Below are 19,921 nucleotides of genomic sequence, written 5' to 3'. Positions count from 1 at the left end.
TGTGTGATTCCCCCAGGCAAGAAGAAGCCAGACTTTGAAGCTATAAGGCCATTCAATGCAAATCAAACTGGTCAATTGCACCATTCACACTTGCCTCAGATAAGTTTTCTCCCACACTGGACCTTCCTAGTTTCCAACAGACCTCACAACCTCTGAGGATGCCTGCCATAGATGTGGACAAAACATCAAGAGAGAATGTTTCCAGAACATGGCCATACAGCCTGGAAAACTCACAGCAACTGAGTGATTCCAGCCATCAAAGCTTTCGACAACACATATAGCAAATCTGTCAGCTCCCACCTTTATTAATTGTTTCAGTCAACTCTACTAACTCTACCAACTGCTTCTTTTGTAGCCACTTTGTATTTCAGGCTAGATCTACACTGCCACAGCAGCAGTTTGAAACTGCATTATATAGTCAATACAAACCTATATAAATGCAGTTCAACTATATCATATGGGTCTCCTCTGACCATATAACACAGTTGCAAAACTGCATTTTAAACAGTTTGAATCAGGGACTGGATCTACGCTGCCATATAATGCAGTTGCAAAAATGTAGATCCAGTCCCTGATTTTCCTCTGTGGTTTTCCTCTCTCAAAAACCCACATCTTGCCAGATGAAATCCCTGCCTTGCAAATGACTAGATCTTCCTCTTGCTGTGGTTGGTGTTTCTCCTCCTCCTCCTGTTCTTTTTCCTTCTTTCTCTTCTTCCCCCGCTCTTGTTTTCCTCCAAGTCCGCGACATGTGGGGGGAAAAAAGATGCCCCTCAGCAAAGGATTAGGATTTGTGCCTGTTTGTTTCCCTCCAATATCCCTCTCACATTTCCTTCCTTCCTTCCTTCCTTCTCTCTCTTTGGGACCCCAAACTTCCCTGGGGTTTTAGACACTGACTCCCTCGCTGGAGCAAAAATGTGACTTTGAGATGAACTCGCCCCATGCCCAGCTGGCTCCCAGGCTTTTGGTGGGGAGGGGAGGGGAGGGGAGGGGGGGCATTACAGAGAGAGAGAGAGAGAGAGAGAGAGAGAGAGAGAGAGAGAGAGAGAGAAGGGGACCCTGATGAAAATGGAACTGGCTGGGGCCCATACAAATCAGCAAGGAGCTTGCCCCGTCGCACAGTGAGTGGATAATATTGGAGCTTGCTGCAAATCAGCATCAGCAGGCCGCCTTGGGAAAGAGAGGGCAAAAGGTGGGGGCAGGGGGCAGAGAGAGAGAGAGAGAGAGAGAGAGAGGTGGAAAGCAAAAAGCCCACCAGGCTTGGAAAGCCAGATCAGCGAGGGCAGCAGCCAGAGCAGATCTCCCAGCCAGGACTTGAAAGCAGGAAGGAAGGAAGAAAGAAAGGAAAGCAGAGCAGGCAAGGGTGGGATCCACCTCCAGAGCGACCTCAAATCCCAGGCATTAGCAGCAATAGCAGTAAATTTTCAAGGCCCCGGCACCTCAACAGCGCCCCTAGTAGATTTCTGTGCCACCCACAAATGCTTCCCCCACTTATACGTTAAGCTGCCCCTGCCTATCAGTGTACGTGCTGATCCCTGCTCTATAGTTTGCTTTGACATTGTAACTAGGAATGGGCAGCTGAGGATTCCATGAACCTGTATCCCAGAGGGTCAACTGTAGCAAACTGGAGATTTCTTTTCTGGTTACACCTTTGGCTGGAAACCAGTTTTTCAAATGGGGTTTTGTTTGTTTTCTATGTATTTGTTTTTTGGGAGGATGTGAAGCCAGAAGCAAACAAACCACTGCATTTTTCTGTAGCAGCGCCCTGTGTGTGGACCTATTGCCAAAAAGAGACCAGTCATTAGTACAGATTTGAATTGTTTCAGAGTAATTTTATCCTCCAAAATTACTTTTTAATATTTTGGAAATGAGGGGCTTTGAGGTTGTTCCTGAGGTCCTGAGGATGCACCTTTCTTATCCTTATCGCAAACATACTCCTGTACTAATACCATATACATCACTTTCTTCTGACTCTCTGCTTTCATACCTGTAACAACACATGCCTATAACCTAATCAGATGAATGCAGAGAAGAGTCTTCTCCCCACTTCTTTGCGCTGCCGGTACTGAGTTCCCCGTAGCCTATCGCATGACACAGTACTGCTTCCGGTGGAACTCCATGGGGCTCCATGCCAACAGCATTGTGGCAGTGGAGAGAAAAGGAAAAAATGCAGAGAAGTCAAAGAGGAAGAGGAGGACAGTGGAGGACAGCAGAGAAACATATTGGGAAGTGATACCATGAACTCTTGATGGTAGGAAACACAGTATGATGGTTCCCTACGCTGCTGCACAATTTCCCTGCTGCCCCCCACTTTACAAAGGGCCATCTGATGAGGTCCTTGTTATATATGCTTGATTGCCTATGATTTATTATAATAAAGATTTTGGCCTCAGAGAGAATGCTTTATGAACTGATCTAAGGGTATCATGTTCATAATGTATTTAACTGCCATATTAAGAGTAACCAACAACTCCTGAAGATTATCAAAAGTTTCTGAGACCCTGGCCCTAGTAGGCTGGAGTACATTCATATGACTATGAGATATTTTGCTTAACACTCTAAAATAAAACACGCACACACACACAAATAAGATGTGAAGTCTGAACTAAACTACTTTGACTCTCAAAGTCTGGGGCTCTGAAACTACCATGCAAATCTTTGAGCATGTTTGTCGTTTTAGCAGTTTTACAACTCTGAACTTCCTCCAAACCTTCCAAATCATGTTAGGCAGTTTAAAAAGAAGTATAGGAAAGGGTTGTAGCTTTATGGTGGACATCTCTAGCTTCCAGATGTGGAGTAATTTTATCAGCTATCTCATTTCATTATAATGACAGTTCTTTTGGGCTGGTGGTAGAAACACAAGAGGACCTACTTTCTCTGCCCTCTTTGTTTATGTATGTCTTGCTGCACACAAAGGCTATCATAACTTCTGGATTATATGGCAGTGTGACCTAGCCTTAGTAGTTGCAAAAAGGGGGATCTTTGGCTGGGACTATAGGTAAAGTGGTTAGGAGACTAGGAGAAGGAAAGTTTGATAGAATAAAACATCTACATCCTTGCTTTAATAACATATACTTTTTAAAAGTACAAAGCACTTTATCTAATTATCTGACATTTGACTGCTTCCAAGTTTACATTTGTGCTGTTGTTTTTTCCATTATAGTCAATGGGGAAGACATGTATATGTTGATAACATTAATTTCTTTTACAAGGTGATTTTGAAAGTTCATGGCATTGATGGTCTCCCATCCACGTATTAACCAGAAGTGATCCCCGTATTTGTCAACTGCATTAGGATTTTTAAAGCCTAGAGTCCTACCACCCCTAGAAAAAAAAGGCAAACATCTTCCTTGAACCTGAGAGGAAATACTCAAAGATTATGCATCCAACAATTGAAAATCAAACCTTTATATTACATAAGGAACATTTTTTACCATGGCATTACATATAGTGGTACTTAAGCATTCACAGATTTTGATATTCACAAAGAGTCCTGGAACCAAACCACAGCAGATATAACACATTCATTTATATGGGAAAACAAGGTGGATGCCAAAGCAAAAACAAAATAAATGAGATACTTGGGAAACCTTGCAATTTTCTCAAGGTCCATATTAAAACTGTAGTGGAATAAGTGGCATGTATGAGTCTCTTCCCTTCATTTTTCAGATTGTGAATGAAATAGTTCTTGCTAAGCTATACATACAGACTCAGATAATGATTTTCTTTACATAAACTCAGTTCTGGGTAATAAGCCCCATTCTATCTGGATAGCATCACATGCATAGGTGCATGGTGAAAAAGTTTGAAAAAATCCAGCAATGGCTGTGGTCTTTTCTTTTTTGTTCTTTTTGGAATATCAGTTCAAATGTAAGTGCTGAAGCTGGAACAAAATGCAACAACCCATCAAAATTGCATTTGCAGTATAGCTGCGGGCATACTGAGTAAACTTTTAAGCATCTTCTACATCTGTCCCAAGCTCTACTTGTCATTTCTCTCTGTAAGCATTATTGTATTTAATTTCACACTGGTAAATTTTTATTTGTTCCTTCATATTCCTTCAAATAAAATCACATTTTCCTCCTGCCGGGAATCTACAAAAATGTAATCTACATTAAAAACATTAGTGCCTCTAGCAATATTGAAATACTCTGTGCTTATAGGTGTATTATCTTCACCAGTTAAGATTACTTTTCCTGCTAAGAAGATTTAGTAAATTTGTCTAAAATGGCTGAGGGCCAGAATGGGGAAACAGATTTTCACATAGTGTTTGCATACAATTGGCTGTTTAGATGTGAAAGTTATATGGAGATTACAATCACAATACAAGAGGTTCAAATGTTTTCATGGTCCACTAACGTGCAGCATTCATTTATAAACAGATACTGTTCTTGCGTGCCAATTTATCATTAGCCATAAACATAACGACTCAAAATGTAATCCTGAAGAAGAGAAAGTTGTATGAGGCTAGTCATTGGATTATGCTAGAATTCTTTCCCTTTCCAGAAACAATTCACTTATCTCAAATGTTATTAAAACTCAAATTCAGATTCATAATTACAAACAATTTGTACAGTGTGAAGAATGAATATGTCCAGCATTTTATAGACACTTTCTGGATTTTTTTGATGGAAATGACATCAGAGACCTGCATATCTGGAAACCAGGAGTACTACATTTAGATGAATAGAAGTTGGAAATACTGGAATTTAATTCTATGGTGAAGGGCTGGAGGAGTACATAGTGAAAACTGGGTGGTTGTGGTATAAAAGTACTCTTGAAATATCTAAAACACTATCATGAAGAAGGCTGAGGCTGTTGCCTGCTGCCTCAGAAGACAGCACTAAGCTTTTGTTACAGGAGATAAGGTTTTGTTGAAATATTAAGAGATAATTCTTGGCATGAAATCAACATAATTGTGTACCTAGAGAGTAAGATGGGCTTTGCCTAAGTAACGGGCAGTCATTTTTTAAACTGTCTGAATTTAGATTTTCCCTATAGCAGCATTTTCCAAACATGTTTGGTTATGGAACCCTTCAGAAGATGCCCAGCCCACCCCCACCCATGGAACCCTAACTCTGTTCTGATTTACCCACAGAACCCTACCTCTGTTCCTAAGCATTGTGAATCCACAAAGTTCTTCATTCTTTCATCTATCCTATTGCCTGAGTGTTTTGTATAGTGTAGGTTTGGAAAAGTAGATATACATTGAATTTCAATAAGATCTTCATACTCTGGCACACACTTTCTATTTAAAAATTTTAAAGGTTTTTTTCACAGAACCCCTATGATGCTTTTGTGGAACCCTAGGGTTCCATGGAACACAGTTTGGGAAATGCCGCTCTATGAAGCATAAGGTAAAGGTAAATGTTTTCCCCTGATATTAAGTCCAGTCGTTCCGACTCTGGGGGTTGGTGCTCATCTCCATTTCTAAGCTGAAGAGCTGGCGTTGTCCATAGACCCCTCCAAGATCATGTGGCTGGCATAACTGGATGGAGCACCGTTACCTTCCCACTGGAGCAGTACCTATTGATCTACTCACATTTCCCTGTTTTCGAACTGCTAGGTTGGCAGAAGCTGGGGCTAACTGCGGGTGCTCACTCTGTTCCCCGGGTTCGAACCTGCGACCTTTTGGTCCACAAGTTCAGCAACTCGGCCCTTTAACACACTGTGCCACTGGGGACTCCTATGGAATATAGGACTGGTCTAAATAAGTTTCAAGGCTACTTCTAGCCCTATGATTTCAAATGCAGTATGCATCCTTGTTCAAAGTATGGTCTGTTTAGCATTTAAGCATATTTATATTGGACATAGAGTTCTGCTGGAATCTATCCATTCTGACGAGGCTAAACTACATTAGAATGTAATATTGGGGGATGACAGCTACCACATTCTACTCTGACACTGTAACACTGCAAGAATGCAATGTGGGGAAAATCAATATAGCAACATCAGAAATATATAATAACACATCAGCAGCTGATATTACAATGTTACATTTATGATGTTGGGCTGATGTAAGATTATATGTACTCCATTGTAGGGGCTTTGGCAAGTGGTCAATTCATTGATTCACAACATATTATCAGTCATATTTTATGCTTTTCAGTGCTGTGTAATGTTCTCTGTGGCCATAATTAAATGAAACAGTCACTCTCAATTTTCTATGTCATATGCATGAGGACTACTCATTTTCTCAGTGTCATAATGCAACCAATATCTGAGATTATCTGAATATAAATTCCTTTAAAAATGAATGAATATAAAATTAAAAATTCAGCAATGACTGAGCCACTTTGCTGGCAGGAAATATCACAAGCTACTGGCTCTTGTCACCTCCTTCCAACTAGTTTGGGCCACATGTCACTCTTCCCCTAGCTCCAATATGAAGCCACCAATTGGGGACAGACAAACAAATAAGAAACCAATTAATCTCTGTATCTTATTTGGATTTTGGCCAGAATGTGCTTTAAAAAGCAATTATTGTTAAAGCAGATTAAACACCAAATAATGTTTGGGATGTAAATAATTGTGTACATTGTCTGGGTGGACAGTGGCCAATATGAGGTGAATACAAATATTTTATCCACATAGAGGGTCTGTCACCTCTACAGTAGCTATGGTAACAGGTCCCTCATGGCTTGGAAAGTATTGGCAAAGAATAAAAATCCACCAAAGCCATGTGCCCTAATCTGATGCCTCTGTCATGTGATGTATTCTATAAATCTGCTGCTGGCAAGATTTATATTCCAAATTTTCCAATAGAAAATTAAGAAAGGCCAAAAAAACAATGGATTGGTTATCTATGGTGTTGTATGGAGACAATTCTTGCCCAACCTGAAAATAAAATCTGGATTTAAAAAAAAATCCCGTATTATTTGCTTGCTGAAATTTGGGGTACAAAATGCCTGTTTCATAAGTCTTTGGGATTTTTTAGAACATTCCTTTGAATTCTGTGAATTTTATACAATATGGATTGGCAACTATAAGTCTAGGGAAAGATTGATCTTCCAGGAGAACTAGTAAACTTCCAGGAGAACCTGGATCCCTGAAGACAAATAAATTTGTCAGAACTAGAGGAGGGATTTTTTTTTGCCATAATTACTATCTCCATGGTCATTTCAGTCACTGGATTTATCCTCCATATTTAATGGAGGGTGTTATTTATCCTTCATATTTAATGTAAAGTAAGTACAGTAGAGTCTCACTTATCCAACATAAACGGGCCGGCAGAATGTTGGATAAGCGAATATGTTGGATAATAAGGATACATTGAGGAAAAGCCTATTAAACATAAAATTAGGTTATGGTTTTACAAATTAAGCACCAAAACATCATGTTATACAACAAATTTGACAGAAAAAGTAGTTCAATATGCAGTAATGCTATGTAGTAATTACTGTATTTATGAATTTAGCACCAAAATAGCATGATATATTGAAAACATTGACTACAAAAATGAGTTGGATAATCCAGAACGTTGGATAAGCGAGTGTTGGATAAGTGAGACTCTACTGTATATACACAATATCTACCACAAATGCAGATTATTTAATTGTATCTATCTTTCTATCTTGCTGTGTCATTTGCAAGGCAACCAGAAAAAAATAAAAACAATCTAAGAGGCAAAGTAAAAGATCAGCTTTATGCCTTGTAACTTAACATCTGGTGAAATGCTATATGAATGGATAATGTGGAATTTAAAATCAAGAAATGGATATCATCCTTTTGACTAAGTTCATAAATCTTTTTGAGCCTAGAAATGGTGGTGGATAAAGCTAGTGCTGAATTAAGGCTAAAATGGCAGGGAACACGTTCTGCTACTTGTTCTACATTGTATGAAATGAACTGTATTAAAACCATCTGGAAATAATGGGAAAACTCTGTGTGTCATTTGATTCTTTCTTTGTTTGAAAAAACATTAAATGGAAGGAATTTTCCAATTAATTGTTGGCTGTGTTAAGACCACACTACGTTTTTAAATGTTTTAATTACATTGAATCACTTTTTCTTTGAGTTAAATGTATACACATGTAGCAATCTTTATTTGTTTACATGATGTTCTACATTTCTTCTTCTGCAATTATGTGACTACATGACAAATGGAAAATATAACTCTAACTCTGATAGCAAGCATGAATTGCTGCGTATCCACTGCTTTCACTTTTAAGGCAGCAACTCTTAGAAAAAGAAGTGGAAAATAAAGGTTTCACTATGTCAGTCAGTTAGATCAAACAAAGAAAGAAACAAAACAGAACTTTGTAATACCTTAAAGACTAATACATTTTATCTGGTATAAATGTTCATGTACTCCAGCCTTTTCTATCAGATACAGTAGAAGGAATACATTTGACTGAGAGATTATATACTGTTTATCACATACACTGTACCATTTAAGGGCTACCACTGAATCATATAAGCAGTCATGAAAATTTTGAGTTCAAATTGCCAAAACATTTAAGAAGAAACTTTGAAAAACAGATCAGAATTCTTTTCAGAGTACTATACTAAAAAAAAATATCTTTGTGACCTTGTAATAACTTTTAGGAACAGTAAAGCAGATTCTTCCAGAAATACTTCTAGAACATGGCCATACAGCCCGGAAAACATACAACAACCCTTCTAGAAGCTCACCCAGAGATCAGACTGTGTTTATTTAGCAATGTGAATACATCAGACACAAAATATTTTAGTCATAATTAAATTACTTCTTCTACAGTTGAGAAAGCAGAATTATTCCTGCAAGGACAATCTCAAAATGTGCTATGATTCCCAGGTAACACCTAATTGCAATTTTTTTCTGTTTCATGCCATTGTCCTACTTTGTTTTCATACATTCTGATATATGTTAGTGATTTATGTTATGCTTGCCTCAGTGAACATTCACCTAGTGGAAAAAGAAATTTTCCTTAGCAAACAAAGAAATTTGTAATTAAAATAAGACACTGTAAAAAATTGACAAGAAATAATTTCAGGTCTTAAAAAGACATCTAAAACCACCAGTTAATTACAAATTGGGAAATCTGAATACCTGTTCATATGCTTTCAAGTATGTTCATAATAACACATATTATTTAAATTAACATAAAAAGAATTCAAAATTTTGCAGAAAGCAATGAAAAAGGGGGTCCAGTCTAGGACTCCAGAAATATAGGAGATGATACATCATGACCAAGCCAAATTATAAACAGTGACACCCTTGGCCTAGAGATGTAGAACACATAATGAAAGGTACTGTTTGGTCATTGATTATGCTAATTCAATTAAATATTTTTGTCTACATGCAGTTTTACATCTTTGAACAGGAACTATTGCATATTAATACATCTCTTACATCTCTTAATTGGATGAGTAAGAGACGAGACAGATGAAACAATTTTATCACTCAGACAATAGAAATAAAGGGGAAAAACACATATTAATGTGGATATAGAACATGACAAAAATGGTAGAATAAGAAACCTCTTCCACAAGATCCAACAATTTAATGGGAAGATCAAACAAAGAATATGAATGCTGCATGAGTAATGGAGAACACATTACATGATTGGGATTTAAAAAAAAGATTATATGGAAGCAATAGAATGAAGAACTATACAAAAACATGTCTGATTTCTTCAAGGAAGAACCATTTGACAATAAACCCACAGTCTAAGAAAGAAAAGTGGAAACAAGTCTCAAAACAAAGCAAAGTGATTTTAGAAGAAAGATATTTACTTTATATGGAATAAGAAATGCCAAATATCCAAAGTTTAAAAATGAAACACTTTTATTGCCAAATGAGATACATATTACTGATCATTTTTTTGTTTTTAATATATCAGGAAGGAGTCAAGACGAGACAAGGGCAAATTTTCAAGCTAATGCAGACTTCTACAACAGGTACTACAATAAATTAAATACACCACAAATGTGAAACATGTTTTGAGCTTATATTTTAGTGTGTTGGATACGAAGCCAGAATGAATGTAGTCTGAATAACTAAATAAAGGACAGGGAAACATAATGTACATTACAACACAACTTCAAGGCTTCTAGTCTATAAAGATTTCAAAGCATTCTGCAGACACACTTTTGATTCTTTTGCCTTAGGAAATACATAAAACAATAGTTTTACGGTAAATCACTGGGGTCTTTATAAAACCTTGCTGAGGAACTACTGTTGCCATCTGCTGTGAAACCATATAGCCATAACTAAAATGGTGCACAAGATATTATTTCTGTATAAACTAAGACCTGCTCATCTAACTCCTCCAGGCAAGCACCTGCTTCTGTGATCCATTTGCCCCCTTACAGTATTTGCTTGATATAAATCCTTCAGTGGAATTTATTGACATAAGGAAATATTTTCAGTTATCTCTATTTCTGAGTTTTGATTCATTTAATGTGTCTCTTTTACATGTAAGTTATGTGAGAGAGGATCCAAAATGCTTCTCAGCCTCCAGCATCTATAGTTTGATTAGCATTGCTATGACACAAGAAATTAATTGCACTGTATATTCAGTTAGGAGACCAATGCAGACTTCAAAAATAAATTGAATAGTTATGAGTTATTTTCATAGTTGCTCAGCTTGAAGGAATTCAGGATTTCCTTTGTATGTTTCCTCTCAATATACCAATTCAAACCTTATGTGAAGGTTATAGCAAAACCATTTCTACATGGCAATGTTCCACAGGACCATGATGTTTGAAAACAGCTTCCCATGTTCTACAGTCCAGTTACAGGGAGAATTTTTTTTATACCATAAATGTGTGGTATTTGTGTAGGCACTCCCCATGCTTTCAGATTTTATGTTTCTAATGTGTAATGCTTTCATTTGAAGCATATGCTGATTGCCTTTGTGTGGACAATAATTTTTCAGTCAGATACTAGAGTTAATTTAGATGCCCAGCATCTTAAATACTGTGACTTTCAACAGGAATGCACCATATCAGTTTTCTAATTAGAAATTACTTGTCAGTATTGTTGTAATATAGTCTGAACCTGTGAGATTTCCTGGGGCACATAGTGATGAAGGTTCAAGTCAGAGAAATGATGGTTCTCTCTGGGCAAAACCTGACTCAGAAAGTACTAGGCTCCAAAGTTAGACAGAGGAGCCAAAAACTGCAACATTAGATAAGGAGTCAGACGAGGAACTAAGTGATATGGAAGACTCCCAGGGAAAAACACCTGGAACTATGGAGGTCATCAAAAGCCTTCATTCATGGATTAGAGCAGAAAATAAGCAGCTCTGGTTAGAGCATCTACGTGGGAAAGTTGAAGAGAGAATTTTTAGGAAATGAAATGACTTCATAGCTGCTTATTAATTAGCAATTTGTTTTCATAAGAGTTAGTTCAGGCAACATAGTATTCAAGGGAGAAGCTAGGCCTGAGTTCTCTGGTTCTTGCTTCAAGTCAAGCCTTGGTTTTGCATTCAAGTATTCTGGAAGCTTTCTATGTTTTTGTTTTGTAGTCTTGCTCAAGTTTTACTTCATAGACCTTTATGGACTTATGCTATACTTGTGACTTTCTGGCTATTCCTGGACTATATTATCTTGGAATTCGCATGAGACACTGCCTGGTTATCACCTATTGCTGACCTTGTCCTGGATTATCCATCTTCTATCCTTCTTCCTGAGTTTTTCTATATTTTATGTGTTTTTAAAATAAACTGTTTGCTTATACTCTGAACTCTTGTGTGGTGCTGTGGTCATAGGGGTTTCCAGGCCTGGGGTGCAACAAGTGTTTCCATAGAATCACAGAGTTGGAGGAGAATGTAAGGGCTATCCAGTCCAACCCCCTGCAATACAGGAAAACACAATCAAAGCATCCTAATGGATAGCCATCCAGACTCTATTTAAAACACCAGCAGAGAAGGAAACTCTGCCACCCTGTGAAGTAGCATATTCCATTGCCAAACAGCTCTTACTGTCGGGAAGTTCTTCCTAATGTTTAGGTGGAATATTTTGTCCTGCAATTTGAAATCATTGCTCCATGTCCTAGTCTCCAGAGCAGCAGAAAACAAGTTTGCCTCAATGTGACATCCTTCAAACATGGCTATCATGTCCCATCTCAGCTTGCTTTTTTCAAGCTAAACACACCCTGCTCCATAAACCATTCCTTATAGGGATTGGCTTCCAGACCTTTGACCATTTTGGTTGCTCTTCTTTGGACAAGTTCTAGCTTGTCAATATCCTTCTTGAATTGTGTTACTCAGAACGGGACACAGTATTCCAGATGAGGTCTGACCAAAGCAGAATACAGTGAGACTATGATTTCCCTCCATCTCAACACTATACCCCTATGGTTGCAGCCTAGAATCGCATTGGCTTTTTGAGCAGCTACATCACAATGAAGACATACTCTGTATCACAAAAGATTCCCATTGTAATGGCACAAAATTAAAGGAGGGAGTACATTCATTTTCCTATCTTCTAACTAATGCTGTTTAGGAGATTGAAATTTTCAAAGGAGGGTGATACTAAATATATTTCCATCTATATTTTTGCTTGCTTTAGTTTTTTTTCTCTTAGTACTATCCTTCCCTCTGCAGAACTGAAAGCCCTGAACATGGTACTGTTTTCACATATTCTTTTCTTGCAATGATCCTTTGAAATTGTCAGCACAGATGAACGGAACCCTGAATTGTTCTAGATCACCCAAAAGTTTTATGACTGACTAAATATTTGAATTCGACTCTCCCACATTAGAAAGGAGTCTTTTTCTTTCCTCTACTGAGAAAGCAACCAAAACATTTCTTTCCCCAGAGAAAAGATTTTCCTTTCTTGGTGGGCAGGAGCAATTGTAGCCCGGTTGTGTTTCTATCCACAATGAGAAAGAAAACAAACTACTTTTTTTGGTAGACAGAAATGAATCTAGACTTTGGTTGCTTCTTTCTATTGAAAAATGAGATGGGGTCCTTTCTTGACAAATAGAAGTGCAGATGAATTTCTGCTGCTTCCTTCAGCAGAGGAAGGAGATGAACTTCTTTCTCGGTGAAGAGAAGTGCATGGCTCTGGGCTGCCAGGCTTTCTGCCAAATTTAGCACCTGGAAAGGGGGCTCATTTCAAGTAGCCTGGTCTCCTGATGCTCTTGCCTTTGCCCATGGAGTGAACCTTCATGTATAACTGAAACTATATAACCCAAACTTGCATAATATGTAGGTTTACTGTATAACTATACCACATTGCCACACATTAAAACTTAACTGGTACAGTTATACACATCAGACACACAAACTGTTTGCAAAAGCTCAATGACTCTGTACCGAATGACACACATTCAAGTTTTACAGTTCAATATTTATATTCTTTGTAGAATTTTATGTATGAATGTGCAACTGTCGTCTCTGATTCAAATGAAATTAATACCTGGAAGCATTTTAGAACATGGCTTACTCACCTGTCTGTTTACTAACAAAGAAATATTCTGATACAGCGTGCATTGCTTTCTTACATCAGTATGCAGTTATAGACCAGGCATTCAAGCTTTATTAGCACAAATAAGGAAACGTTCTCATACAAATCACAGAATTCAAAGTTAAAACAAAATGTCAAAATGTGCTTTAGTACAAATTATAAACCAAAGATTTAAATGTTTTCTCACTGAGAAAAGGGGGAGTTACACCCGTGTTATCTGATGTTTAAAACAACATACTCCATTCTGTCTAAAAATGTCCATTATGATTGAACTTTGTTCATCACTATAAAAATCCAAACAGTGCAAACTCACAATAAACATAAATTTGGGAGTCAACTAGGTTGATATGCTAAATAATACATTTTCCACTGATGTCAGCTCTTGTTCTGTTATTGCAGGTTTTGATTGCAATCAAGCCATGGACATATTTTGACTATTATAACATTAGATAAAAATAGCTAAACTGAATTCAAAAGTAAGTTTGTCTAGAAAAATATCCTCTTTCCAACAGTGATACCCTAAAATCTACATAAAATATATTTCTTTTTATATAAAGCTTACTGACAAGAAAATGTGTTGTGCAAGACAAAAATGCACTTATTTAATCACTATGTTAAGAATAATCATGTAACTCTGGTATAGGAAATGCTGGTGACAAAATAAGTTATTTCACAAGACACATTTTCTCCTTTTACATTACCAAATGACTATTTGACAGTTGCATATAAAAAATTAAGACTGTCAGTAGCAAAAAGCTATAACAAAAACATATATTAAAATGTTTCCATGGTATACTTTAATATTCTTTTACTTTGGGCTAGACCATTAGCTGTCATTTTCACATACAATTCTTGTTATGTGTTTGTTTATTGCTTTTCAACAGCCTCTGTAATCTTGATGGATCAAAATATTTTACATTGGCCACAGTGACACGTGCTATGGGGAGAAAATATGAACAGCTGCAGGTTTTCCTTGTGGCAATGATATCAGATAACAGGCTTTTCAAGAGTGTGGAAACTGATCTTTCTGCATATAAACCAAGAAATGTCCTTCCATTTGTTTTTTTGGAATAAGACAGAACCCCAGGCTTTGGAATTAGATGCAAGTTGAAGACAGTCTACACTTTCACAACAATAGACATTCACCACTGATGTCATAGCTGATTTCCTTTCAAGCTTCTTTACATAATGAAAACTAACACACAAAATATAGTATTTCCCTTTAGACTTCAAGAAACATTTCCAATCAAAACTAGACAATTAAGCTGAGAAGTTAAAACCTACTCTCTCACTTCCAGTGCTTGCAGTGTTAAACCATGATGGGAAACAATAAAATTTAGACAAGGATGTTTTCTTTAGCTGTAAGATATATACATGGCTTTACATAACACTTCACGGGAATTCATGCTGGGCTCTGTTCCAGAAACAAAGAGTATCATTCATAACAAAGCTAAAGTATCTTAAATATTCAGCTAAGAGAATCAGTACAGTGTTATCTTTCCCTTTTCTCTCTAAGATCTCATGAACACTGAAACCATCAAATTACCCTTGGGGATCAAAAGTGAGCTTACTTCTTTTCAGAAATGCAGGCTGAGTGGCCACAGGATTCACTGAGGCTCAAATTCAGAAAAGCATCCTATTCATTAGAACACTTGAGTTCATCCTAACCTTAAGTATGTGTGACCGTTTTGAAGTCAATGAACCATAACTACCCAGTTAAAAGCTCCAATGAACAGTTGTGCAAAAACTATTTTTATTATTGATATTTTCCACTAAGTAATGGATATGGAACCGAGTCTTATCTGTTCTCATCTCATGGAGAGTTGGGTAAAAATCATCATCAGCAGCAGCAAATCACAATGCTTGTAAAGTATATACAATTTTGAATGCATACTGTTGGCAGTAACAAGCAGAAGGCATGTTAATTTTTTGCATTGAAATGTACTTCATTAATTTTCAGTACTGTAACTGAGGTTTTATTTTACTGCTCCTCATTACTGGAGCTGGGCAATAAAGATGGACTCACTCCAAAGCTGGTGCTGGCAGTCCAGATGATACACAACTTCTTCCAGGGAAGACTGTGTTCTTTTGGCCTTACCTTCTCTGAGTTTAGCAAAGTTGGGTAAATGTCTGGTGTGGTCTGGGGTCTCTTGCTATGTGGACAGCTGGATCAGGTCTGATTCAGCCCAGTCAGTCATCCACACAGCAGAAGCCATGCCATCTCATTCATTATGCAATCAACCTAGAAGGGAGAGTGACACCTCCTTGTTGATCACCTATCCAAGCACCTGTTTTTGATCTCAACAGAAGCAGTGATACACCAGACAGGCTTTCCCCAGAGCTCCAAAGCTCACGAGGGAGCAGTGGGAACAGTGCTGAAAACTGAAGATGTGGTGCCAGCCTGTGTGGTTGCAGATGTAGTGATGCACAGGATTCACCCCAGTGTGTGTGGCTGCCATCATGATCAGTAATGCTCTAGTGGACTAGTCCCAATTAAGTGGCTAGTGTAGACAAGACCTGGGTGTGTTCTGACTCAGTCTGGGAAAAGCAAGAGAAAGGGTCATATGGTAAAAAAACAACAACAACCCCCTTTTCTTTCTCATTGGGATTATGTGTCTAGTCATCATGTATCTAGTCACCTGCATGCCTTAAGAGAATAACGAAAGTTAACAACTGCATGTTATATTACATTAATTATGATTGTGAGGTACATATCTTTTTTGTTGAAAAATCCTAAAATATACTGCTTCTCTACATTTTAATCTAAATATATTATTTATAATGATGGCTCTTCCAGACAGTTCTGAATCAATTCTGCATGATAACAGGATTAGCCTGTATTTTTCTATCCATCAGCAGGTTGATTTAAAATATGTCTTAAAGAATTCCCAAAAGACTGAAAAGGTCTAAGATGAAACATGTATATTTCAAAGCAATTTTTGGCACAATTAACTGCATGACCTGCAAGATGAATAAGCATATCATTTAATTAATTGCTTGGCTCCTCTGAATAGTTCTATTCATCTCCCCCATTCCCATACGATGATGTGCTGCTCTTCCTTTTCTGGGTATGATAAAAAAACCTCCATTTTAATAGTTCAATGGTTATTCAAAATAAGAGTTACAAGCCTTGATGGCTTTAAAATAAGGTAAAGTGTATACTAATGTCTTTTTAAAATATGTTCATGAACTATCTTTCAATAATGGGAATGAAAATTCAAGTTATCACAAATTCAAACATGGGAGTAATTATGACATTTAAAGTTTGGGTCATTTAAATGAAATTTTCTTATTTAGATGCCACACAGGAATTTTTTGGACACAGAGTAATTTACAAATATTAGACAGGGATAAATGTTAGTTACAAAACTAATTTTGGGTAGTTATTATGGACCTTGTTTAAAAGTTTGAACTTAGGGCATAATTTGTTTAAGAATGTCTAAGTTCATTGTTCTGAACCTGCGTTTATGATATATGGGACAATATTGTACCTGTTTAGGAGCCCCCGGTGGCACAGTGGATTAAACCACTGAGCTGCTGAACTTACTGACTGAAAGGTCGCCAGTTCAAATCCGGGGAGCAGGGTGAGCTCCTGCTATTAGCCCCAGCTACTGCCAACCTAGCAGTTTGAAAATATGCAAATGTGAGTAGGAAAGGTAATGGGAAGTTAACGGGGCTCCATGCAGTCATGTCAGCCACATGACCTTGGAGGTGTCTATAGACCTCTTCGGCTTATAAATAGAAATGAGCGTCAATCCCTAGAGTTGGACACGACTGGACTTAATGTCAGGGGAAAACTTTTACCTTTACTATTGTACCTGTTTAGTTTTGTAAGCCGCCTTGAGTCCCCTCGGGTGAGAAAGGTGGGCTAGAAATGTTGTAAATAAACAAACAAATAAATAATAGTCTAAGTGACATCTCACTGTTTAGTGTTTTTACTCACAGGTCATAGAGTTTTAGACACAGTCCAGTACATACATCGTTTCTCCATAGTTATATGCACTACAGGATTAATATAATATATACCATCTCAAACATTTCATAGATTAAAACTGGGACATATCTGAGCAAGCAAAATCAAGTGTCAAGATGGAAAAAGTTAATGAGGAAAAATGCATAAACCCAAAGAGGCTGTAGCAGATTACTTTTGTTTTAGCCTATTAAGAAAGGTGAGATTCAGTCTCTCCTCTTCCGCACTTACCTAAGTTAGTGCAAACTACCTTTGCACCTTGAATTGATATCTCAGCAACTGAATTAGTTTGTAAATGTTTGTGACTTGGGGAGAGGAGGGGAGAGAGGGTGGATGGGATAATTTAAAATTGTGATTTGCTGCTGTTTGTGAAGCTCCAATGTGAAGGCTCCTGTGTGAAAAAGCTACTGTGTGAAGATCCTGTGTAACTTCGGTGTCAGAAGACGCTCTGTGAGAATGAAGCTAGAAGCTGTTTATCTTCATCAGAAAGAAGCCCTACATGGAAGCCCCCCCTCACCACGGCAAGGTGAACCTGTGGGCACTGGAGTGATGCACTCCCAGGAGTGGCCGCAGGGGAGGTTCCAGACCAAGCACAATCCGAAGACCCAAAGACCTCAACGGCGGAGCAGGCGGAGGATAACATGGTACATGTTACAACGGCTGTGAAGGCGGAAGAAGGCTGCAACAGACTGAGAAGCCACTGTCGTTGTGTTAACCACACCACTGCTGGAACCTCACTCTGTGAAGACTGTGTGTTGACCGGCCGTGCACCGACCTCCACACATTAAAAAAAATCACGCACAGGCGTCTTCCAACAAAAATAAAAACAAACCTACAAAAGTCCCATGGCGATCAGCGAGTGGCGACGGGGGCAGGACTGTGAAATCTGGAAGCCCCTAGTCACAGACTGGCACATGGGCGGTGGATATGGACTCAGTCGTTCTACCTCAAGGACCGAGGCAGTTGAGTAGTCCGGCAGCTGTATCCATGACTGAGCAGCCCTTTTTAGGATCCGCTCTGCTCACCCCACACGGGGAAGGGGCTAGAAAAGGTGCCCTAAACATAGTCTGCCTCTCCTACCCTGACTGGACTGCCGCGTCCAGAGGGGTCACCACTCTGCGGCCAAAAAAGAAAAATGAACTTTGGAACATGGAACGTACGGACATTGTTAGATAACACTGACAGCGAGCGCCCCGAACGCAGGACTGCTCTCATTGCAAGAGAGCTGGGACGCTTCAAGATCGACATAGCAGCCCTTCAGGAGACCCGGAGAGCAGGAGAGGGGCAGCTGAAGGAAGAAAAGGGAGGCTACACCTTCTTCTGGAAGGGACTACCTGAAGAAGAGCGAAGAAGAATACACGGAGTTGGCTTTGCTATCAGAAACGACCTGGTGAAGCACCTGACTGAAGCACCCACTGGCATCAACGAACGACTTTCAACCCTCCGAATTAACCTTGCCAAAAACCAACAGGCAACCATCATATGCGCCTATGCACCAACTCTAGATGCTGACGAAGACATCAAGGAAAAATTTTACTGTCAGCTGGATACCATCCTATCGGAGATACCTAAGGAGGACAAAATCATCCTCCTGGGGGACTTTAACGCAAGAGTCGGAAGGGACTCTGACCTGTGGCCAGGGATCATAGGAAAAGACGGGGTCGGAAACAGCAACTCGAATGGCATCTTGCTTCTCACCAAATGCGGAGAGCACAACCTTGTCATCACCAACACGCTCTTCCGCCAGAAAAACAAGCTCAAGACATCATGGAAGCACCCTCGGTCAAAGCATTGGCACCTCCTGGACTATGTTATCACACGTGCCAGAGACCGCCGCGATGTGCTTCTCACAAGAGCCATGACAGGTACTGATGACTGCTGGACAGACCACAGGCTAATCCGATCCACGATGGCTATCAAGATCGTCCCCAAACGCAGACTCCAAGGAAGGAAAACAAGGCGAAAAATGAACACCCAAGCCCTTCAGGTGCCCTCCAAACGAGCCCTTCTCCAAACAACACTCAAAGATCATCTACCCACAGAACACCCCGAAAATGTTGAGGAACATTGGAACAAACTGAAGACCTCCATCATCACAGCCTGCGAAGAAAGCATTGGATACCTAACTAAGAAACATCAAGACTGGTTTGATGATAACGACAAAGAGATCCAACAGCTGATTGATAACAAAAGGAAAGCCTTCCAAACATGGCAGAGAGACACCAACTGTGCTGCCAAGAAAAAGATCTATGCCAGTGCAAAAGCCGAGGTCCAAAGAAGGACCAGAGAACTCAAGAACATCTGGTGGACAAAGAAGGCTGAAGAAATCCAACACCTTGCAGATACCCATGACGCTCAGGGATTTTTCAAAGCCACAAAGATCATTTATGGACCAAGAAACCATGGCATACAGCCCCTACGCTCATCAGATGGAACCAAAATTCTGAAGGACAAAACATCAATTGCACTACGTTGGAAAGAGCACTACCAGAACCTGCTGAATCGCAGCTCCAATGTGGCCGAAGAGACCCTCTCACAAATCCCGCAACAACAAAC

At 38.9% G+C, this 19,921-nt stretch overlaps 1 protein-coding gene and 1 long non-coding RNA gene across 3 annotated transcripts in view; one reads left to right on the top strand and one right to left on the bottom strand.

Moving 5' to 3' along the window:
- Positions 1-19,921, bottom strand: part of robo1 (roundabout guidance receptor 1) — a 922,568-nt gene that overhangs the window by 591,485 nt on the left and 311,162 nt on the right. The window lies entirely within an intron of this gene.
- On the top strand, positions 5,163-17,866 carry LOC134297427 (uncharacterized). Its single transcript, XR_010004160.1, has 4 exons — positions 5,163-5,354; positions 8,717-8,773; positions 9,822-9,879; positions 17,740-17,866. It is a non-coding gene; the product is annotated as an uncharacterized LOC134297427 (long non-coding RNA).

The sequence above is a fragment of the Anolis carolinensis genome, chromosome 3, assembly GCF_035594765.1.
Source record: "Anolis carolinensis isolate JA03-04 chromosome 3, rAnoCar3.1.pri, whole genome shotgun sequence".
NCBI classification, from domain to species: Eukaryota; Metazoa; Chordata; class Lepidosauria; order Squamata; family Dactyloidae; genus Anolis; species Anolis carolinensis.
The sequence above is the reverse complement of the archived record's forward strand: the minus strand, read 5'-3'. Positions and strand labels throughout refer to the sequence as shown.